The 24,093-nt window shown below is 37.1% G+C and overlaps 1 protein-coding gene and 1 pseudogene across 3 annotated transcripts in view; both read left to right on the top strand.

Moving 5' to 3' along the window:
* UBN2 (ubinuclein 2) overlaps positions 1 to 24,093 on the top strand; it is a 126,338-nt gene that overhangs the window by 8,608 nt on the left and 93,637 nt on the right. The window lies entirely within an intron of this gene.
* On the top strand, positions 2,315 to 4,151 carry LOC110216113 (heterogeneous nuclear ribonucleoprotein A3-like; annotated as a pseudogene).

The following is a 24,093-nucleotide window of genomic DNA, read 5'->3' as shown; positions in this document are numbered from 1 at the left end:
TGCCACATGAATATTTGGAGACACCATTTTACTTTCTTGTACTTTGTGGTTACTAAAGGCTATGTCAGCTTTAAAAAAAATCTCCTCAGGGACAGGAGATGTTAGCCCTATTCCCAATCCTGCCACACAAAGAGCTATAGAATTTAAAACTAGATGGAAATTTGGAGATTCTGTAGTCCAACCTGCTCATTTTACGTGTAGCTCTTACTTTCTTGAAAGGATAGTTATTGTTCTGGCTAATAATCATTTTCCCTTCTGGTAATAGCAAAATGGAGATACTCAAATATGTGGTTAGGATGGGGTGTTTCAGTTTTAGGTTGAAGTTTTTCTTCTTCCTTTTTGCCTTTTGTTTGGAGAAGGGGACTGGCCGAGTTTGTTGCTTTTAATTACTTCATAATGTTTAAGTATTTAAAATCATGTATCTTCCAAGATTTTCATTCTTTCCACTACCCCGTATTGCAGCCTATATTTAGTATTTGCTTCAGAGATCCGTTCTTTTATTCTTTTTCATCTAGTATATCTTGCCTGCCTTAATATTTGTGTTCTTGGAATCATCTGTTATCATTCCCCATGCACCATGATAAATTCTGTTCTGTGCACTTCAAAGGGATACCAGTGAGAGTTGAGAAGGGAATTTGAGAGTTAAATAAGTAGAACCTATGAAGAGTTTTCACATCATCTGTGGTGAAGGTCTCATAAAAATGGAAGGAAAATATGTAGGGGTATGTTCATTCTGGAAGTTGGTGCTGGTGTAGATCTTCTAGTTAAATCCTTTTTAGTGATGCTGGTATTGAGCTTCATTTTATTGTTGAAAACATTTAGATGGCAGTTTTGGGGGTGTGGTAGGGAGGGAGCTGGCATCCTCAGCAAATGCCTAGCTGTTGCTGGAACTAGAGAAGAAGTTATAGTAGAGCAGCAGCTTAGCCATTTGCAAAGGAATCTATTCTCCCTTACTGTAAATGCTATGAGAAGAAACAATACGATTAAAGGATATAGTTCAAGTGAACACCCTTCTATCAAGTTTGTGTTTTTTTCCTGTTCTTCCTTGTTTTCTTACGTCTTGCTTCCATATGTTGCTGTTAGGATAAAGTAATGCTACTGGTAATAATAATACTAAATACTACTGTAAATAAAATAATGATCATATATATTTGGAGGAGAAAAGGCACTGTAGCTGTTGAACACTTTTATAATATGCTAGACATCAATTGCTATGCATAAACTTAATTCAATATTTTCCATTTCAAAAAATTTCTCATTAGAAAAAGTTCACTCTTTAATTAGTCTTTGTAGTGCTATAAGAAAGGAATGTGATTAAGATCATAGGCTTCATTCCCACCTGATTCTGAAGCTGAAAGTCTTAGACTGAGCTGCCTTTTGTACCTGCTGCTGAAGAATCCTTGTTACCTGTATAGTGGTCAGGAAGTTCTCTAGAGTAACAAATGGAGTATCTGAGTGGTACAAAGGGGCGTGTATTCTTCCAGATCCAAAACTAGAGAAATCTGTGTTTGGAAGATCTGCTCTGCTTGCTGTTTTATTCCTTTATCTCAGTTAAATCTATGATGCTGAAAACCATGATGTTCTGGTTTGACGTCCTTTTAAAGAGATTCAGCTTCTCTTCTGCCACAGTTATTTATTAGGGCTTGTGAAAACTCTCAGCACTGTGAAAGTATATGAAGTGTGATGACAACGTGTCATGACCTGGATTTGGAATTCCTTTTTTGGACTGACTTCAGAGCCTGTGGTAAATTGTTTTGAATAGCTTCTATGTGATAAATTGACAACCCTAAGAGTGCATTTGATGTTTCTAAAGAACCAGAAGGCATTTTGTAGCCGAATCAAGAAGGTAATCAAATAAAAAAGATGTATAATAAATTAATGTGATTGGTTTTCTTTGGCTCATTAACTGTCTCTGAGGACAGTTCTAAAATTCTGAAAAAATGGCTGTATTGCACGCGAACACACACACGTATATATGTGGACTGCTAGCTGGCTAATTTGAAAGGGTCAGCAGTCTTTTAGGTGTCAAACCATGGCTTGCTTAAAACAGCAGCAGCCAAAACCTAATTCCATTATTTTATAGCTGGGCATTGTATTAAAATAGTTTGGATTGTTGAAGTTCTTAATTCTTCTGAATGACTTAGCTTAGCATCTCTGTCTTTTCTTGGCTATAGCAGATTATTAAGGGCAGGGTGTTTAATCTTCTTTTCTGAAAAGTTTTAAGCATTAGGTAGGATAGTTATGTAATTAACCAGTCTTCTGCACGACTTGGATTTATTAAAATTGTTCTCAGGGAGGTGGCTGATTTGTTGGAATGAGTCAGTGGGTCAACACAGATTTATCAAGTGCCTACTACGTGCCTACCAAATGTAAAAAGTCTTTGCTCTCAAGGAGCTTACGTTATTTTTATTTTAAATATGCTTTTTGTTTTTTATTCTGAATTTGGACAACACCAACAATTACAAGCATTTCCATATACATAAAGCATCAGAAAAGGGATTGTACATGAAGTAATGAATATTATGCATACCTTTTTTTTTCTTAAGTTACAAAGATAATAAATTCATCACATAAGTTCCAAAGCTGCCCTACTTGTCTTTGTTTTCCTCTGAACTTCCTTGTTCTCTTTCCTGTGTATTTAAAAAAATACTTCACGGATATTGTAATTTTCTTTTCTTTTCTGGCATCACTATCACTAGTTCTCCTTTCCTTCCCCTTTCTTCCCTGCTTGCAAAAATAAAGAAACAAAAACCCAAATTAGAGTCCTCTCTTATAACAAAAATAGTCAAGCAGACTTGGTATCTGAAAGTGTGTGTGTCATTCTTTACCTCTGGTCTGTCACCCTTCTCTCCAGAGGTGGGGAAATTGTTTTATATTTAGCTCTCTGAAGTCGTGGTTGATCATTGCATTGATTAGAATCGTTGAATTTATTTTTAATTCAGAACTTAAAATGCCCCCCAAAAAGCACATTTCCATAGGTGTAGTAGAACAGAGGATTTTGTATGAAATTATGAATCTCCATTTCCTACTGTTTGCTTTTTAAAAGAGTATTTAATCTTTCTACCTTACTTTTAAAACTATCCTGCTTGTCTGTACTTTCTTCTGAACTTCTGTTTACTTCTGTGCATTTTTTTGTTGTTGTTGTTCAGTTATTTCAGTCATGTCTGAATCTTTGTGACCCATTTGGGGTTTTCTTGGTAAAAAAACTGGAGTTGTTTACCATTTCCTTTTCCAGCTCATTTTACAAATGAGGAAACTGAGGCAAAAAGGGTTAAATACCTTGCCCAGGATCACACAGCTAGTATCCAAGGCTGAATTTAAGGTGGGGTCTTCCTGACTCCATCCAGGCCTGGCACTTTATCCACCATACCACCTAGTTGCCTTTAAAAAAATGTTTAAAATGGCTCTCTTTTTGGGGGGAAGGGGTATCACTATTGCTAGGCACACTCAGCAATTAAAAACTGAAGGAAAAAACCCCCAAAACCTTGTAACAGATAAACAAAGGCAGAATTGAAGGCAGTTGGAATTCAATCTCAAAATGGGAGTAAAACATCTGCCCTGCTAACCTCAGCCCAACTGTGGCCATTGCTGCCACTGGGGGAGGAGGAGGTTCATGGTCCAAAGAAACCAAAGCAGTTAAGAAAACTGTTTATTGATGGCTTGAACTTCAGATCTATAGATGGTAGTTCAAGAGAACCCTTTGAAGAATGAGAGACTCATAGAACATATGGTGATGAGACACACAAAACATTCCAGAGACTTTGACTTTATGACTTATTCTTGTGTAGAAGAGGTAGATGCAGCAATGTGTGCTCAGTGACCTAAGGTTGATGGTCATGTAGTCTAACCAAAGTTAACTGTTTCTAGAGAGGATTCTATAAAACCTCTGGTATGCATCTAACTGTGAAGAAAGTTTTTGTTGGTGATATTAAAGAAGACACAGAAGAATATAATATAAGAGACTTCTTTGAAAAGTATGGCAAGATTGAAACCATAGAAGTTAAGGAAGATTGGCTGAATGGAAAGCAGAGGATTTGCTTTTGTAACTTTTGATAATCATGATAACAGTTGACAAAATTTTTATTCAGAAATATACTATTAATGGGCATAACTGTGAATTGAAAAAGGCCCTTTCAAGGCAAGAGATTTAGTCTGCTGGCTCACAAAGAGGTTGTGGAGGTGATTTGGGCGATTTTGTGAGTTGTGTAGGGAGCTTTGGTCATGGTGGAAATTTTGATGGAAGAGGTGGTGATGGCAGTGGTGGTAGTAGTAGTAGCACAGGCAGTTCTGGAAGTAGAGATTAGTGGATATGATGAATTTGGTAGAGATAGTGGCAACTGTGGAAGTAATCCTGGCAATAATAGTAGAGTGGGTTTAGGTAGTGGTGGTGGTGAAGGATATGATGATAGAGAAAATTTTGGTGATAGTAACCATGATTGCAGCAGGAATTATAATGATTTTGGAATGAGAGTAGACAGCAGCAATCAAATTATGGACTCATGAAAGGGGACAGTTTCAGTGGAAGGAGATTACGTGGTCTGGTGGTGGAAGTGATGGATATAGATCAAAAAAGTATAAAAACTCATCAGAAGAAGGCTACAGGTTTTAGTAGGAGAATGAGTAGTCTAGAAACCTTCAACTTACTTTGACAGTCATCTTACATGCATTAGAAGAACTTCAAAAATTTGCCACAAAAGGAGCATGATCCATAGTCAGAAAAATTACTTCTGCTTAAGCAGGAAACTCTTCTTATCAGAACTGTCATAAACACAGTTTGCAAAAATGCAGCCATTGATTAATAGGTCTTTTATGTATTGTAGTTTGTCTTTTCTTTTCATTACATTGGATATATTTCCCTGTAAATTGTGATAGTGGTAGCAGGAATAAAAAATTAAGAAATTTTTTAACTTAAAAAACAAAACAAAAAAGGATAGGCAAGCAAAATGAATCTACACAATGGAATATCCAGAAATATATGCCTCTTTCTGTATTACTTCGCTGTCAGGAAGTGGGTTTAATGCTTCATGATAGCTTTTCTGAATTTGTGATTGGTCATTGCACTGATCAGATTGCTTCAATCTTTCATGGTTGTTTTTCTTTACATTGTTCTGTCCTTTAACTGTTCTCCTGACTTCACTCTGTTTCATTTCATAATACTCATGGTTCTTTGAAATCATCTTCTTCATCATTTCATATGGTGCAATACTCTGTTACGTTCATGTACCTCAATTTGCTCAGCCATTTCCCAGTTGTCATAGAGATGATCTAAGATCCTATTTTTTTCCTCTTCTTTATTTTATTCCTCTTTTAATGCTCTCTTCAGTTCAGTGCATTAGTAGCTGTCCTTCATTCTTGAAGAGAACCAAAATGGCATTACCATGTTGGGGTCAAGGAATAGTGTGTCAAACTGTGACTGCTCAGACCAATATGTGTTTGAAAGGCTCTACTACAGGTTGGGCACTAATAGTCCCTATAAACATTTGCAGTGGACATGTCTCTAAATTTGTGCCTCACTTTTCTTTTGAGTTACTGCAATTCTGCCTTGCTCATAGAGTACAGCACCTTCTTTGTTGCAGGTACATCATACAAGGTGGTCCTGTGCCAGTGTCTCATATCTTACAATTGATTCCATATTTCTTCAGAGAGACCTTGAAAGTGTCCTTGTATCTTTTCTTCTGACCTCTTTTTGTGTGAGTTCTCCATAAAATACTCTTCTAGGCAAACATGCATTTGACATTCAAACAATGTGGTCAGCCCATCAGAGTTGTGCTCTCTGCAATTGAGTTTTAATGCTTGTCAGTTCAGCTCAAGAAAGGACCTCAGTATCTGGTAACTTATCTTGCTAGGTGATCTTCAGAATCTTCCTAAGACGGTTCAAATGGAAGCAATTCAGTTTCCTGGCATGGTGTTGATACACTGTTCAGGTTTCATAGGCATACAAGAAATGAGTTTAGCACAGTGGCTCTGTAGACTGTCAGTTTTGGTAGGCAGTCTGATCTTCTTTCCCACACCTTCCTTCAGAGCCTCCCAAACACTGAGTTAGCTCTGGCAGTGTGTGCGTCAACCTTGTCATTTATGTGTACATCCCTGAAAAGTATACTGCCAAGGTAAGTTAACTTGTCCACAGCATTCAAAATTTCTCCATTTGTTGTAACTGATGCTTCCACATATGGATGGTGTGGTGCTGGCTGGTGGAGAACTTCTGTTTTCTTGGTGTTAATTGTTAGGCTAAAATTAGCACAGGCAGCAGAGAATCGATCCATACTTTTTTGCATCTCAGTCTCACAAACTGCACTGAGTGCACAGTCATTTGCGATGGAAGGTTACACACCAACTCTGTCCACTTCAGTCTTGGCTTGTAGCCTTTTCAGGTTAAATAATTTACTGTCAGTGTGGTAGGTGGCCTTAATGCTATTTTCGTCGTCATTGCATGTGTTCAACAACATCTCTGAAAACATCGTGCTAAAAAGCATAGAAGCCCTGCTTTACTCCGTTGGTGACTGGGAAAGTGTGAGAGCATTGTCCATTATCCAGAACCAGGGCAAGCATGCCATCATGAAACTGGTATACAATACTGATAAACTTCTCCGGGCAACCAAATTTTGCCATGATCTTCCACAAAACCTAATGACTGACAGTGGCAGAGGACTTCATTAGATTGGCAAACATGTACAGACCTCTGTTTTGTTCCTAGAATTGTCAGGTAGCAAATACCACATGTACTGTTCATCTGCTCTTTCTGAAGCCACATTGGCTCAACATCAGATGAAGGATGAGCCTATTAAGGAGAACTCTGGCAAGAATCTTGCTGGCAGTGACTAAGGGAGAGACCCCCACCGTCCCCTGAAGTCCCCCGTGGTTGTTACAGAATAACCTGTTTGCCTTTCCTTTATAGAGGTGGACAATGGAGACATCCTTGAACTGCTGGAGGGATAGCCTCCTCTTGCCACATAAGCCAAAAAATTTCTTTCAGCTTTTATATGAGCAGTAGATCCCCTGCCTTGTAAAATATCAGCTGGAATAGAATTAGCACCAGTCACTTTGCCACATGAGAGGAGTGTAATGGCATTCAAAACCTCTTCTTCAGTTGGAAGTTTGGCTAGAGAAGGATTGACTTCAACCAGAGGTCCTTATCTTCAGCATTGATTGATGACTATCTGTTAAGAACACTATGAAAGTGTTCAACTGATCTCCCCAAGATCTTGTCCTTATCACTAATCAATATGGCTCCTTTAGCACTGAGTAGTTGAGATGTACTGTATGTCTTTGGCCCATAAATAGCTTTCAGGGCATCAGAAAAGCTCTTTGGATTGTTACTATCAGTGTAAAACTGAATTTTATCTGCCTTCTTATTGAGCCAAGAATCCTACATCTTTCTAAGTTTTGCTTGCACTTTACTTTTGGTCAAGTTAAATGCTGCCTTCTTAGAGATGGATGAACTATTGTGCTGGCAAATCCTGTGGAGTTCTTTTTCAGTTAGCAGCTTCTGAATTTCCCTATCATTTTTGTCAAACCAATCTTGGCATTCTGGCCCAGATGAGTAAAAGCCATGCTGTACACCATCTGAAAGCTGCCCACTCCTTTTCTGCTCTGCTGTTGCTAACCATGTGTTGGTCCAGCTTTCACTCCAAGTTAGCAATGAACTGTTAATGCTTGGAGAAATGCTCTTTTCTGTTGACATTAAGTCTTCTGGTAGTTGTCTTGCCTTAATGCTACTGCATTTGTTGAATATGAATGTTTAGTTTGGTGAAGATAAGTCTATGATTGGTCCAGCACTCTCACATCCTGTCTGGCTCTTCTCTGTGTAGTGACATAGTCTATTACATGTTAATGTTTTCTGTGAGGATGCCTCTGTGAAAGTTTATTGTATTTAGGTAAACAGACGACAGTGTTGGTGATGAGAAGGTCATGAGACAGCACAAGTCTTCAGTAGTGAGTGATTGTTGCTGTTGCTGTTTCCAGCTCCATGCCTGCCAAGAACTCCCTGGCATATCTGATAGTCTGTGTCTACTCTGGTGTTAGTCACCCAGAATTATAAGCTCGTCCTCTTTAGTTCTCTCATGGCAAGAGCTGTTCGTCTTTCAGGTCTATTGGATTTTGTGTTGTTCATAAGAGCGCTCATATCTCACATACCATGGTGAATGGAATCGCCTTTGCAAAAGTTTTTGTACATTTTTTTGTGTTTTGACCACCAGGTAGGATCCCCATCTGCTGTGGCAAGCAGACCAGGATTGGATGAAGCAGGCAATTTTTAGGGTACCTTTTCTAGCCCCTTACTCATGCCAGAAGGTAAACAATGCAGTTCTTAGAAAAGGCTGCTCAGACACCCAGGGGGTCACCAAATGCCACTGCTGCTTCAGTCTAATGAGAAGACATTGTTATGTGTGTTGTCTATGTGCAGGGTTTTCACTACAGCTCCCAGTATATCTTCACTTGCTGTTCTCTCCCTCACTTGCCTGTCACCACAGGACTTTGAGGTAGGTAAGAATGGCAAAATGGTATCAGTGATAACTTTGAACTCAAACATAAATTTGATTTAAGTGAGGCAGAGTTGCTCAGAGTCATCAGCATCACTCTCTGTTCCAGTCATCACAGTCGAATGGCAAGACAAAAATCAAGATTATTGGTGATGGCTCAGGATGCAGTGGATGATCTTGGTGTCTTCAATATCTAACCAAGGGCTAAGCACTCCACAGCAGCAGCTTCAGCTGCCTTCATGGCTGTTGGAACAAATTGTTCCCATCTGCCCATTCCACAAGGGAAAGTCTTCACATGCTTGGGGTAGACACCCACCTAACTCACCAATGAGTTTGAGACCCCTCAGTTACCCTCACCGTGGTTTAGCTTGTCTGCTGAAATGGTTTACTGAGATGTGGCCACTGTGCATGCTGTAGCTGCTTGGAGTCACAGGTGAGAATTAGGTGAGTCAGAACAAAAGGTTTTGGAAAGCAGTTCTGAAAAGGGCTTGGCAGCCCTTATACCAGAGGTATTAGTCTTTTCTAAACACCGTATACCCCAGTTCAATTCAAAAAACATTTATTAAATATTTACTACTTGTTAGACACTTTGCTAAGCTAAAGAAAAAAAGAAGCCCTTCCCTCAAGCTTACAGTCTTATTTTTTAATAATATTTTAAAAATATTTCATTTTTTTCAATTTACATGTAAAACAATTTTTAATGTTTTTTAAAGTTTTTTTAAAAATTTCTATTTATTATTTTATTTTTCCCCAGTTACTTGTAAAAACAATTTTTAATATTAATTTTTAAAACTTTTGAGTTCCGGAGCAGCTAGGGGGATAGAGCACCGGCCCTGAACTCAGGAGGACCTGAGTTCAAATGCGGCCTCAGACCAAACACTTGACTCTTACTAGCTGTGTGACCCTAGGCAAGTCACTTAACCCCAATTGCCTAAAAAAAAACAACTCCAACTTTTGAGTTTCAAATTCTTTCCCTTCCTCCCTCTCCATACCCGTCATTGAGAAGGCAAGCAATTCTATATAGGTTATGCATGTGTAGTCATGTAAAACATTTCCATATGTTGTGAAAAAAAAAACCAGACCCCCCCCAAAAAATTAAACTCATAAAAGATAAGAAAAAAAAGTATGCTTTGATCTGCATTCAGACACCATCAGTTTTTTCTCTGAGGATGGATAGCATTTTTCGTAAGTCCTTTCAGAGTTGTCTTGGATCATTGTATTGTTGAGAATAGCCAAGTCATTCACAGCTGATCATCTCATAGTATTACTATTACTTTGTACGCAGTACATTTCTTTCCAAGTTTTTATGAGAGCATCCTCTTCATTTCTTGCAGCATAGTAATATTCCATCACATAGCACAGTTTGTTCAGCCATTCCCCAGTTGATGGGCAAGCCCTCAGTTTCTAATTCTTTGCCACCATGAAAAAAATCTATAAATATTTTTGTATATATGGATCCTTTTCCTTTTTTTTTTTTGAGAGGCAGTTGGGGTTAAGTGACTTGCCTGGGGTCACACAGCTAGTGAATATCACGTGTCCGAGGCCAGATTTGAGCGCAGGTCCTCCTGACTCCAGGACTGGTGGTCTATCCACTGCGCCATCTAGCTGCCCCTCCTTTTGTTTTTTTTAATCCATTTTTGGATACAGACCTACTAGCAGTATTGCTAGTCAAAGGTATCCATGGTTTTATAGCTCTTTGGGGATAGTTCCAAATTGCTCTAAAGAATGGTTGAATCAGTTCACAACTCCACCAGCAGTGTATTAATGTCTCATTTTTCCCACATCCCCTCCAACATTTGTCATTTTCCTTTTCTGCCTTATTAGCCAATCTTATAGGTGTGAGGTAGTTCCTCAGAATTATTTTAATTTGCATTTCTCCAGTCAATAGTGATTTACAGCATTTTTTCATATGGTTATAGATAGCTTTGATTACTTCATCTGAAAACTATTCATATCTTTTAATCATTTATCAATTGGGGAATGGGTCTAATTTTTATAAATTGGCTCATTTCTCTATATATTTGAGAAATGAGGCCTTTATCAGAGAAACTTGCTTAAAATTTTTTTTCACAGTTACGATTGCTAAATGTATTTCCCTCCATCCTACAACCCCACCCTTGACATTTATTCTGTTCTCTTTCCTTTCACCCTGTCCCTCCTCAAGAAAGTGTTTTGCTTTTTGGCTACCACTTCCCCAGATCTGCCTCCCATTCTATCACCCTTCACTCATTCTCTTACCTCCTTCCTCTCCTGTTTTCTGTAGAGTAAGATGGATTTCTATACCCAATTCCATGAGTATGTTGAGCCAATTCTGATGAGAGTGAGGTTCACTCCCTCCCCACCAATTCCCCCATCTTCCCCTCCACTTGCCTCTTTTATGTGAGATAATTTACACCATTCTACCTCTTCCTTTCCCTTTATCCCAGTGCATTCTTCTTTCTCACCCCTTACTTTTTTTTTTAGGTATTATATCTTCATATTCAACTCACACCTGTGCTTTCTATCTATATATACTTCTAACTGCCTTAATAATGGGAAAGTTTTTATGAGTTACAAGTATCATCTCCCCATGTAGGAATGTAAGCAGTTTAACCTTATTAAGTCTCTTGTGATTTCCCTTTCTGATTCGTCTTTATATGCTTCTCTTGAGTCTTGTATTTGAAAGTCATATTTTCTATTCAGCTCTGGTCTTTTCATCAGAAATGCTTGAAAGTCCTCCTTTTCATTGAATGTTGGTTTTTTCCCCTGAAAGATTATATTGATTTACTACATAGTTGGTTCTTGGTTGTAATCTGAGCTTCTTTGCCCCCTGGAATATCATATTCCAAGCCCTCTGAGCCTTTAATGTAGAAGCTGCTAAATCTTGTGTTATTGTGAGTATGACTCCATGACACTTGAATTGTTTCTTTCTGGCTGCTTGCAATATTCTTTCCTTGATCTGAGAACTCTGGAATTTGGCTATAATATTCCTAGGAGTTTTCATTTTGGGATCTCTTTTAGGAGGTGATTGGCAGATTCTTTCAATTTCTATTTTACCCTTTGGTTTTAGAATATCAGGGCAATTTTCCTTGATAATTTCTTGAAATGTGATATCTAGGCTGTTTTTTTTTAATCATGGCTTTTAGATAGTTCAGTGATTTTTAAATTATCTCTCTTGAATCTATTTTCCAGGTCAGTTGTTTGAGATATTTCATATTGTCTGTTTTTTCATTCTTTTGGTTTTGTTTATTGTTTCTTGATTTCTCAAAGTCATTAGCTTACACTTGCCAATTCTGATTTTTTTAAGGAATTGTTTTCTTCACTGAGCTTTTGTATCTCCTTTTACATTTGGCCAGTTCTACTTCTTTTGACCAGTTTTGGTTTTTAAGGTATTCTTCTCCTCATTGGCTTTTTGGACCTCTTTTGCCATTTGGGTTAGGTTATTTTTTAAGGTGTTATTTTCTTCAGTATTTTTTTGGGACTCCTTTAGCAAGCTGTTGACTTGTTTTTCATGATTTTCTTGTGTCACTCTCATTTCTCCTCCCAGCTTTTCCTCTACTTCTCTTACTTGCTTCTCATAATCCCTTTTGAGCTCTTCCAAGGCCTGGGACTGATTGATATTTTTCTTGGAGGCTTTGGATGTAGGAGCTTTGACTTTGTTGTCTTCTTCTGGTTGTATGTTTTGATCTTCTTTGTTACCAAAAAAAGATTCCATGGTTTGACACTTCTGGTGAGGTTTGCTCATGATCCCAGCCAATTACTTGAGTTATAAACTCTTTATTAAGGTAGTGGTCTGCTTCCAGTCCCAAGCTTCAGGGGTTTGTACAGCTGTTTTCAGAGATACTTCTAGGGATCTGTAAATTTTCAGTTCTTCCAAGGTGCTGTGATAAGGGGCAAAATGTTTTCTCCTTTCCTGGCCTGTGCTCTGGTCTATGAGTGACCACAAGCACTCTTTTCTGTCTTGCAACTGTGAGGAGGATTTTCTCTTCACCATGCCAGCACTCCTCCTCGCCCCAGGACTGCCACCAAGAACGGTGACCCAAATCCAAGCATGGGCAAAGCAGGAGAATCATGCACCAGCAAAGAGATCTCTGCAATCCCCCTCTGATCAGCCACTTGATTCCCCCTCAGTCTGTGGTTCGGAAGCTCAGGAAGTAGCCGCTGCCCTGGAGCCACGCTCAGGTATTGGGGCTGAGACCTAACTTTCCTCTCACCACAGAAACAAGACTTTTCCCACTGATCTTGTAAGTTGTCTTTGGTGTTCGTGGGTTGAGAAGTCTGGAAACTTTTTTTTTTTTGGCTGTGATTCAGTCCTCTGAGGCCTTCTCCAGGTTTGCTGTGGCCTGTGTGCCATGCCAAACTGCCTTCCTCTCCCAGCCCTGTGCGATATACCTTTCTGATCAACCATCCAGGTTGTCTTGGGCTGGAAATTTGTTTCACTCTGTCTTTTTGTGGGTTCTGCTGCTTTAGAATTTATTTAGAACCATTTTTTATAGGTATTTGGAGGGGTTTGGGGAAGAGCTCAAGTAAGTCACTGCTTTCACTCTGCCATCTCAGCTCCACCCCCGATTCCACAATCCAGTTCTACTTCTTAAGGAGTTTTTTCCTTTAGTGAATTTTTGTGCCTCTTTTTCCATTTGGCCAATTTGGCTTTTCAAGACATTCTTCTCCTCACTGGCTTTTTGTAACTCTTTTACCATTTGGCCTAATCTGTTTTCAAAGTATTTCTTAAGTATTTTTGTGTCTCCTTTACCAAGCTGTTGACTCTTTTTTCATGATTTTCTTTCATCAGTCCCATTTAGTTTCCCAGTTTTCTTCTGCTTTTGTTACTTGATTTTCAGAATCCTTTTTGAGCTCTTCTGTGGCCTGAGACCAATTCACATTTTTCTTGGTGGCTTTGGATGTTGGAGATTTGACTTTATTGTCTTCTTCTGAGTGTGTGTTTTGATCGTTCTTGTCACCATAGTAACTTTCTATGGTCAGAATTTTTTCTGTTGCTTGCTCATTTTTCCATCTTGACTTTTAACTCTTCGCTAAAATGGGGCTCTGGTTCCAGTTTAGAGAGTGTACTGTTCCAAGCTTCAGGGGTTTTGTGCAGCTGTTTTCAGAGATACTTCTAGGAACTTGTAAGTTTTCAGTTCTTCCAAGGTGGTATGATCTAAGGACAGGTGTGTTTACTATTCTGATCTGTGCTGTGGTCTGTGAGTAATCACAAGCACTCTTTTGTGCTCTGAAACTGATGAGGGTCCCTGCTCCACTGCAACTGCAGAGAAACCCCTGTAATCTCCTTCTGGTCAGTTGTTTGACCCCTTTATTGTCTGTGGGCTCTGAGCTCTAGAAGCAGCCACTGCCAATTCAGTAGATCCCAAGGACTGCTCCTGGTTTGCTGGGGCCTGTTTGTACTGGCATGGCCTACACTGGACCACACTGCACTCTCACTCAGTGTGACAGATCTTTTCTGCCAACCTTCTAAGTTATCTGGTTGGAAAATTATCTCACCCCATCCTTTTGTGAGTCCTGCCGCTCCAGAAATTTTTAATGGCATATTTAAAGATGTTTGGAGGGGTTTGGGGGAGAGTTCAGGCAAGTTGATGCCTTTTTTCCACCATCTGGGCTCCAGCCCCAGGAGAGATCTTTTTAAGTTCCAAATTCTATTCCTCCCTCACTCCCCTGTCCCCTTCTCTGAGACAGTAAGCAATTGATTATACATGTGTAATTATGTAAGATATTTTTCCATATCAATAATTTTGTGGAAGAAAACAAGAAAGAAAGAGATAAAGAGAAAGGAAAAGAAAAGAGAGAAAAATAGTATGCTTTGGTATGTGTTCAGATGCCATCAGTTCTTTCTCTGGATTTGGATAGCATTTTTCATCGTGAATCCTTTGGGATTGTCTTGGATCATTGTATTACTGAGAATAGCTAAGTCATTCACAGTTCTTCATTGTACAGTATTGCTGTTACTGTGTACAGTGTTCTACTGGTTCTCTGCTCACTTCACTCTGCACCAGTTCATATAAGGCCAAGTTTTTCTGAAATCATCCTACTCATCATTTCTTAATGGCACAGTAATATTTCATTATAATCATATACTACAACTCTCAGTGATTCCCCCATTGATGATCATTCCATCAATTTCCAATTCTTAGTCACCAGAAAAAGAGCTATTTAAAAAAATTATTTTTGTACAAATAGGTTCCCCCCCCCTTTTCATTTTATTTTATTGCAAAGCAGTCAGGCTTAAGTGACTTGCCAAGGGTCACACAGCTACTGTTGTGTCTGAGGCTGGATTTGAACTCAGTCTCCTGACTTCAGGGCCAGTGCGCTATCCCACTGCACCTAGCTCCTACCCCACCCTTTTTTAAATCTCTTTAGGATACAGACCTAATAGTGGTGTTGCTGGATCAAAGGGTTCGCACAATTTTATGTCCCTTTGGGCATAGTTCCAAATTGCCCTTCAGAATTAGATCAGTTCAAAACTCCACGAACAATGCATTAGTGTCCCAGTTTTCCCCCATCTTCAATATTTATCATTTCCTTTTCTGTCATATTAGCCAACTGATAGATGTGGGGTGATACTTCAGAGTTATTTTAATTTGCATTTCTCTAGTCAATAGTGAATTTAGAACATTTTTTTCATAAGACTATAGATAGCTTTGATTTCTTTATCTGAAAACTGCCTGTTCATATTCTTTGACCAATTTTATCATTTGGAGAATGACTTGTATTCTTATAAATTTGGCTCAGTTCTTTATATATTTGAGAAATGAGACTTTTATCACAGATATCTGGTGTAAGATTTTTCCCAGTTTTCTGCTTTCCTTCTAATTTTGGTTGCATTGGTTTTGTTTATGCAAAAACTTTTTGATGTTATATAACCAAAATTACCCATTTTACATCTTATAATACTCTCTATCTCTTCTTTGATCAAAAATTCTTCCCTTATCCGTAGATATGACAGGTAAACTGTTCCATGCTCTTCCGATTTGCTTATGGTATCATAAGCATGTCTAAACCATGTTCCCATTTTGCCCTTATCTTGGTATGTGGTGTGAGGTGTTGGTCTATGCCTAGTTTCTGATATACTGTCTTCTAGTTTTCCCAGGAGTTTTTGTCAGATAATGGGTTTTTTGTTCCCAAAGCATAGATCTTTGGGTATATTAAACACTAAATTACTGTGGTCATTTACTACAATGTATTGTGCACCTAATCTGTTCCACTGATTCGCCGCTCTGTTTCTTAGCCAGTCCCAGATTGTTTTGATGATTACCACTGTATAATACAGTTTGAGATTTAGTACAGCTAGGCCACCTTCCTTCACATTTTTTTAAAATAGATTTTCTTGATATTCTTGACCTTTTGTTCTTCCAGATGAATTGTTGTTATTTTTTCTAGGTCTATAAAATAATTTTTTGGTAGTTTGATTGGTATGGTACTAAATAAGAATAATTTAGGTAGAATTGCCATTTTTATTATATTGGCTTGGCCCACCAGCGAACAATTTATATTTTCCTACTTATTTAGATCTCAGTTTGTGTGTGATAAGTGTTTTATAATTGTGTTCCTGGGTTTATCTTGGCAGGTAGACTCCCAAGTTTTTGTATTGTCTATAGTTATTTTCAGTGGAATATCTCTTTCCATCTCATTTCTATACTTTGTTGGTAATATATAGAAATGCTAATGATTTATGTGAGTTTATTTTATATCCTGCAACTTAGCTAAAGTTATTAATTTCTACTAGTTTTTAGTTGATTGTCTAAGTATACCATCATATCATCTCCACAGAATGATAGTTTTCTTTCCTCATTGCCTAATCTAGTTCCTTCAATTTCTTTTTCTTTTCTCATTTTTTTGGGAAGGCTTCCAGGATATCTCTATTACATATAATATTTTCTGATGATTTTAGATAGATATTATTTCTCATATTAAGGAAAGCTTCATTTATTCCTATGCTTACTAATGTTTTTTAATAGGATTGCGTACTGTATTTTAGCAGAGGCTTTTCTGCATCTATTGGGATATTCTTATGATTTCTGTTAATTTTGTTACTGATATGGTCAATTATGCTGATAGTTTTCCTAATATTGTACTAGCCCTGCATTCCTGGTATAAATTGCACCTAGTCATAGTTTATGATCTTTGTGATATATTGCTATATCCTTACTAGGATTTTCTTTAAAATTTTTTGCATAAATATTTATTAGGGAAATTGGTCTATAGTTTTCTTTATTTTTGCTCCTCCTGGTTTAGGTATCAGCACCATATTTGTGTCATAGAAGGAATTTAGTGCATTCCTTCTTTGCCTATTTTTCCACATAATGTAGTATTGGGATTAGTTTTTCTTAATCTCTGGTAGAATTTGCTTGTGAATCCATTGGACCTAGGGATTTTTTCTTAGGTAGTTCATTGATGGCTTGTTCAATTTCTTTTTCTAAGATGAGGTTATTTAAGTATTCTATTTCTTCTTCTGTTAATCTGAATAATTTATATTTTTGTAAATATGCATCCATTTTGCTTAAATTGTCAGATTTATTTTCATGTAATTGGGCAAAATTGCTCCTAATAATTGCTTTAATTTCCTCTTTATTGGTGGTGAATTCACCTCTTTCATTTTTTATATTGGTAATTTGTTTTTCTTCTTTCCTTTTTTTTAATCAAATTAACCAGTGATTTATGTATTTTATTTTATTTTTTTCATGAAAGCAGCTTTTAGTTACATATATTAGTTGACTGGTTTTCTTACTTTGAATTTTCCTTAGATTTTCAGTATTTCCAATTTGGTGTTTAATTGTTCTTTTTTCTAGTATTTTTAGTTGCGTTCCAGATTCATTGATCTGTTCTTTATTTTCTGATGTAAGCTTTCAGATATATAAAATTTCCCCTTAATGCTGCTTTGGCTACATTTCATGAATTTTGTTATATTGTCTCATTGTCATTCTCTTTAGTGAAATTATTGTTTATATGATTTGTTCTTTGACCCATTCATTCTTTAAGAAGGATTAAATTGTTTAGTTTCCAATTAATTTTTAATCTATCTTATACTGTTTTTTTATTAAATGTAATTTTTATTGCATTATTATCTGAAAATGATGCATTCTGTATTTCTGCTTTTCTGCATTTAGTTGTGAGGTTTTTATGTCCTAATACATGGTCAGTTTTTGTGTAGGTGCCACATACTGCTGAGAAAAAGGCATATTCCTTTCTGTTGCCATTCAGTTTTCTCCAGAGGTATATCATAGCTAACTTTTCTAAAATTCTGTTTACCTCTTTAAGTTTTATTTTGTTTAATTTTTGGTTAGATTTATCTAATTCTTAGAGGGGAAAGCTGAAGCCTCTCATTAGTATAGTTTTACCGTCTCTTTTCTCCTGTAATTCATTTAACTTCTGCTTTAAAAATTTAGATGCTATACCATTTGGTACGAATTTGTTTAATATTGATATTACTTCATTCTCTATGGTAGGGCTTCTTAAACCTTTTCTACTTATGACCCCTTCACCGCTTCTTAAATTGTGGATCGCAACCCTGTATGGGCTCTCTGTAGTACCTTTTAACAAGATGTAGTTCATTCCTTATCTCTTTTAATTAGATCTGTTTTTGCTTTGAGATCATGATTGCCCTCCTTGCTTTTTTTATACTTCAGCTGAAGCACAGTAGATTCTGCTCCAGCCCCTTATTTTTCTTTCATATGTGTCTCTGTGCTTCAAATGTGTTTCTTGTAAATAGCAATATTATAAGATTCTGATTTTTAATTCATTCTACTGTCCATTTCCATTTTATGGGTGAGTTAATCCCATTTACAGTTATGATATCTAACTGTATATTTCCCTCTATCCTATTTTTCCCTTCTTTATCCTTCTCTTTCTCATCTTTCATCCTGTCCCTCCTCACAAGTATATTACTTCTGACCACTACCTACCCCATTATGCCCTCTCTTCTATCACTGCCCCCCCTTCTCTTATCCCCATCCCTGTTTATTTCTCTGTAGGATAAGTGAGATTTCTGTATCCAATTGAGTGTGCATGTTATTCCCTCATTGAGCCAAGTCTGATGAGAGTTAAGTTTCAAGCATTGCCTACTACCTAGCCCGTCTTCCCCTTATCTGTTATAGTTCTTTTGTGCCTCTTTTGTGTGAGATTATTTACCCCTTTCTATCTCGTCCTTCTCTGTTCTCCCATTGTAATCTTCCTCATTTTTATTTTGTTTTTTTTTTTTCTTTTTGGATATCATACCATCATAGTTAACTCACACCCACACCATCTGTCTATGTATACTCCTTCTAATTGTCCTAATAGTGATGAAGTTCTTAACCTTATTGAATCTCTTATGTTTTCTCTCTCCTGTTTACCTTTTTATGCTTCACTTACGTCTTGTATTTGAAGATCATATTTTTTGTTCAGCTCTGGTCTTTTCTTCAGGGATGCTTGAAAGTCCTCTATTTCGTCAAATGTCAGTTTTTTTTCTGCTTGAAGTTTTATACTTAGAGGTCAGTGGTTCTTGGTTGTATTCCTAGGTCCTTTGCCTTCTGGAATGTCATATTCCAAGCCTTGCGCTCTTTTAATATAAAAGCTGCTAAAGCCTGTTTAATCCTGATTGTTGTTCCATGATATTTGAATTATTTCTTTCTGGCCTTGGAGCTCTTGAATTTGTCTATGATATTCCTGGGAGTTTTCATTTTGAGATTTCTCTCAGGTGGTGATCAGTGGGTTCTTTCAATTTCTGTTTTGCCCTCTGGTTTTAGGATATCAGGGCTATTTCCCCTTGATGGCTTCCTGAAATATGATGTCTAGGCTGTTTTTTCAATTGTAGTTTTCTTTCAGGTAGTCCAATGATTCTTAAATTATCTCTCCTTGTCTATTTTCTAGGTCAGTTTTTTTTCCAATGAGATATTTCACATTTTCTTTTATTTTTTTCATTCTTTTGATTTTTTTTGTTTGTTTCCTGATATCTCATGGAGTCATTGGTTATACTTGCCCAGTTCTATTTTTAAGGAGTTGTTTTCTTCAGTGAATTTTTAAATATCTTTTTCCATTTTTTTGTGCTTCCTTTGCCAAGGTATTGACTCTTTTCATGATTCTCTTGCATTGCTCTCATATCTTTCTCTAGTTTTCCTTCTCCTATTTGCTTTTTTAAAATTCTTTTTGAGCTCTTTCAGGGATTCTTGTGTGTGGTGGGGGGGGTGCACTGAGACCAATTCACATTTTTCTTTGAGTTTTTGCACATAGGTGTCTTGACACTATTGTCCTCTTTTAAGTTTGTGCCTTGAGCCTTCCTGTCTCCATAGAAACTTTCTATGCTCAAGGTCTTTTTTTAAGTTTTTTTTTAGTTTTTGCTTATGTTTCTGTTTACTTTGTTACTTTTTACATTATGTAAAAGTTAGGCGGGGAGGTCCCCCCCCCCATTTGAGTACAAGCCAGCAACTAGGCACCGAGATCTGATGTAAACTGGCAACAAGGCTCTGAGCCCTGACACAAGAAACTTGGGACAGTGCCCTTTCCAGTTCAGAGACAGAGCCTGACTTTTACATGATGGGGGATGATGCCTTGCTGATGGCCTGCACCAGGGGCAGGGCTTTGCTGCTGGCTTACTCTTGAGGCAAGGCCTTACTGTTGGCTTGCGCTGGGGGTAGGACCTTGCTGCTGGTCTTTCCCAGGGGTGGAACCTCACTGCTAGTTTGCCCTGTGGAATTTTCATGAACTAAAAAATTTTTAACAAAGGTAGCTAGAGGTACATACTGCCTGAATTACAGGTATTGAGCAGTCCTATCTGCTTGGAGGGTAGGTACTTTATCTAGTTTTTGGTGTCTTCAGCGATATTAAGTGGGTGCTTCCTACTTGGTTTTAATGCACAGATATGTAAAACAAGGTAGCATTTTCACTTTTATAGCATATAAATTTGTATATACATATATATATATTTAATAAAAACATTTTATTCACCTGTTTATTTCCAAAACTTTATATTCAGAGTCATAACTTGATACTTTGATGAATGTGTTACTTTATTAATATGGGTAAGTCCTCCATCAAAGCAGTCTACAGCATATCCATGCCCTCTCATATTTTGTGCTTCTTAATTCTGTCCTTCCATAAATTCTCTCTTGAAGATCTATCTAGGGTGCTGGAGGTCTTTTTTTAGGTTCTTTATCTTTCATGGATCGTATTGTAACATACTCAGTTACGTAATAATCTTAAATGTCTGAAATTTCATGATGAAATTATAGTACAATTTCTGTTGCCTTTTAGAATCAAATATAAATTCCTTAAGCTTTTTAAGAAATAGGTTTTCATTGGTATTTTCTATTTATTATATGACCATAGTATCCTATATACCACCCAACCCATATGACAAATAGTGATTTTTTAGAGAGGAATAAAAGTCAGCATGACTGATCCATTGAAGAAGTCTGAAAATGTGTATTGTGTGATACCTCTGGATCTCCCACTTCCATGAAGGAGTAGGTTGAAGGTGTCTTCCATTTACATTGTAGTAGTTACTGTATATATTGTTTTTTTGGCTCTGCTTACTTCATTCTGCATCAGTTTATATGGATCTTTTCACGCATCTTTGTATTCATCACGTCATTTCTTACAGCACAGTAATATTCCATTATGTTCATGTACCTCAGTTTATTTAGGCATTCCCCAAGAGATGGGTATCTACTTTGTTTCCACTTCTTAGCTATCACAAAAAACATTACTATAAATATTTTGGAGTATGTGGGGGCGTTTTTTTCTTATTAACAACTTCCTTGGGTATAAGCCCATTAATGTATTCTCTGGTGCAAAGATTATGGACATTTTAGTCACTTTGTTTAATTCCAAATTGCTTTCAAAAATGGTTGAACTAGTTCACAGCTCCACCAACAATGTATTAGTGTACATATCTTTCCATACCCCCTCCAGCATTGACTGTTAGCATTGTTTATCATTTTTGCCAATTTGCAGAATGTGAAGTGAAACTTCAAGGTTGTTTTAATTTAGGTTTTTCTTATTTTTAGTGATTTGGAACATTTTTTTATGGCTTGAATACTTTGTAGCTCTTCTTTTGAGGACTATTTGTTCATATTCTTTTACCATTTATCTATTGGGGAATGATTTAGTTTTTATATCTATATCTGTCTATATCTATATATGTGTGTGTGTGTGTGTGTATATGTACACATATGCATATATATTAAATATTTCTATATCTTGGATATCAAACCCTTATCCAAGAAATTTTATACAAAGATATTTTCCCATTTGACCACTTCCCATTTTATCCTGGGGGCATTAATGTTGTCTGTGCTGAAACTTCTCAGTTACATATTTTATCTTTTATAATTACCTTTAATCTCTTATTTACTTAAGAATACATCTTTTGATGGGGCAGCTAGGTGGCGCAGTGGATAGAACACTGGCTCTGGGAGTCAGGAGGACCTTAGTTCAAATCCAGCCTCAGACACTTGACACTTACTGGCTGGGTGACCCTGGGCAAATTACTTAACCCCACTGCCTATCTTCCCCCACCACCACCACCAAAAAAAAAAAAATACATCTCTTACCCATAGCTGTAAGAGGTGTTATGATCTGTTTCTCTTATAATTTTTTTTATAGTGTGATCTTTAATGTTGAGGTCTCATTTCAGTTTAGAATGTATTGTGGAATGTGATATAAGATGTTGGTCTAAGCCCAGTTTCTGCCAAACTGCTTTCCAGATTTCCTAGCAGTTTTGATCAGATAGGGAGTTTTTCCATAGGCAGTATGTTTCAGTTTTATCAGATACTGCATTATTGAATTCTGTTATTTCTTAATCTCCCTTGTTTAGTCTGTTCCCCTGATCTAACTCATTATTCTTTAACCAATACCAGGACTACTACTTTGTAATATAGTTTGAGTTCTGAAAGTGATATCCCCCTTTGGAATATAGACCTAGTAGTGGTCTTGCTGGGTCAAAGGGTATGCACAGTTTTATAGCACTTTGGGTCTAGTTCTAGATTGTTTTCCAAAATGATTGGACTAGTTCACTACTCCACCGAGAGTTCATTAGTGTACTTATTTTTCCCTCATCCCATCCAGCATATGTCACTTCGGTTAAATATGACATAGTGCCTCAGAGCTGTTTTCAGTTTGCCTTTGTCTAATCAATAGTGATCTAGAGGTTTTTTTCATGAGTATAGATAGATAGCTTTGATTTCTTCTTCTGAAAGCTGTCTATTTATATCCTTTGACCATATCATTTAGAGAATGGCTTTTATTTTTTTATAAATGTGGCTCAGTTCCATAATCAGTATATATTTGAGAAATAAGGCCTTTATCACAGAAACTTACTGTAAAAATTCTTCATATTGCTTCATTGTATATGATACCTTTTAGCAAAATGTAGTTTCCCTAGTAATCCCTTTTAATTAGGTCTAGTTTTGCTTTTGCTTTGCCTGAGATTGTTATTTTATTGCCACTCCTGCCCTTTTTTTAGTACAAATGGAGGTGTTTTAGATTCTGCTCCAGACCTTTAACTCCATGTGTATTTTTCTGTTTGAAGTGTAACTCTAGTAAAAGATATACATGTTGGACTCTGTTTTCTAATCCATTTTGCTGTCTGCTTCTGTTTTATGGGTGAACTCATCCTATTCACATTTACAGTTATTACTGTGTATTTCCTTCCTTCCCTTCTTGTTCTTCTCTTCCTTCTCCTCTTCCTCCTTCTGTCTGTTTCTCTCTTTTGTCCTGTCCTCAAAAGTCTGTTTTGCTTCTAACTACTGCCTTCCTTAATCTATCCTCCATTTTATCCCCCTACTCCTGCCATTATGCCCTTCCCCTCCTATTTCTCTATTAAAGTTACATTTCCATACACAACTCTGTGTGTGTGTGTGTGTGTGTGTCTGTGTATACACTTTCCTTTTTGAACCAGTTCTGGTGAGAGTGAGGTTCAAGCATTGCCCGCCACCCCCACCCCCCCATTTTCCCCTCCACTGTTGAAGCTCTTCCTTGTGTGCCTTATGATTACTTTTTCATCTTTACCTTTTTATGCTAGTCTTGAGTCTTGTGTTCAAATGTGAAATTTTCTATTCAGCTCTGGTCTTTTCATTAGGAGTGCTTGAAAGTCCTTTATTTGATTAAAAAGCCATTTTTCCCCCCTGAAGGATTACGTTCAGTTTTTCTCAGTAGGTGATTTTTGGTTGCAATCCTAGCTCCTTTGCCTTCCAGAATATCATATTCCAAGTATTCTACTTCTTTAATGTGGAAGCTGTTAGATTTTGCATTACCCTGATGGTGGCTCAGCAATATCTGAATTGTTTCTTTTTGACTGATTACAGTATTTTCTCCTTGACATGGGAGCTCTGGAATTTGGATATTATATTCCTTGGAGTTTTCATTTTGTAATCTCTTCCAGTAGATGATTAGTGGATTCTTTCAATTTCTGTTTTACCCTCTGAATCTAAGATATTGGGGTAGTTTTCCTTGGTAATTTCTTGAAACATGATTTCTAGGCTGTTTTTTTGATCATGGCTTTCAGGTAGCTCAGTAATTCTTAAATTATCTCTCCTTGATCTGTTTTCCATGTCAGTTGTTTTTTCCAATGAGATATTTCACATTTTCTTCAATTTTTTTTTCATTCTTATGACTTTGTTTTATTTTTCTTTTAAATTTTAAACCGTAT

The sequence above is a fragment of the Phascolarctos cinereus genome, unplaced genomic scaffold (assembly GCF_003287225.1).
Source record: "Phascolarctos cinereus isolate Bilbo 61053 unplaced genomic scaffold, phaCin_HiC Scaffold_1;HRSCAF=81, whole genome shotgun sequence".
Classification (NCBI taxonomy): domain Eukaryota; kingdom Metazoa; phylum Chordata; class Mammalia; order Diprotodontia; family Phascolarctidae; genus Phascolarctos; species Phascolarctos cinereus.
The sequence above is the reverse complement of the archived record's forward strand: the minus strand, read 5'-3'. Positions and strand labels throughout refer to the sequence as shown.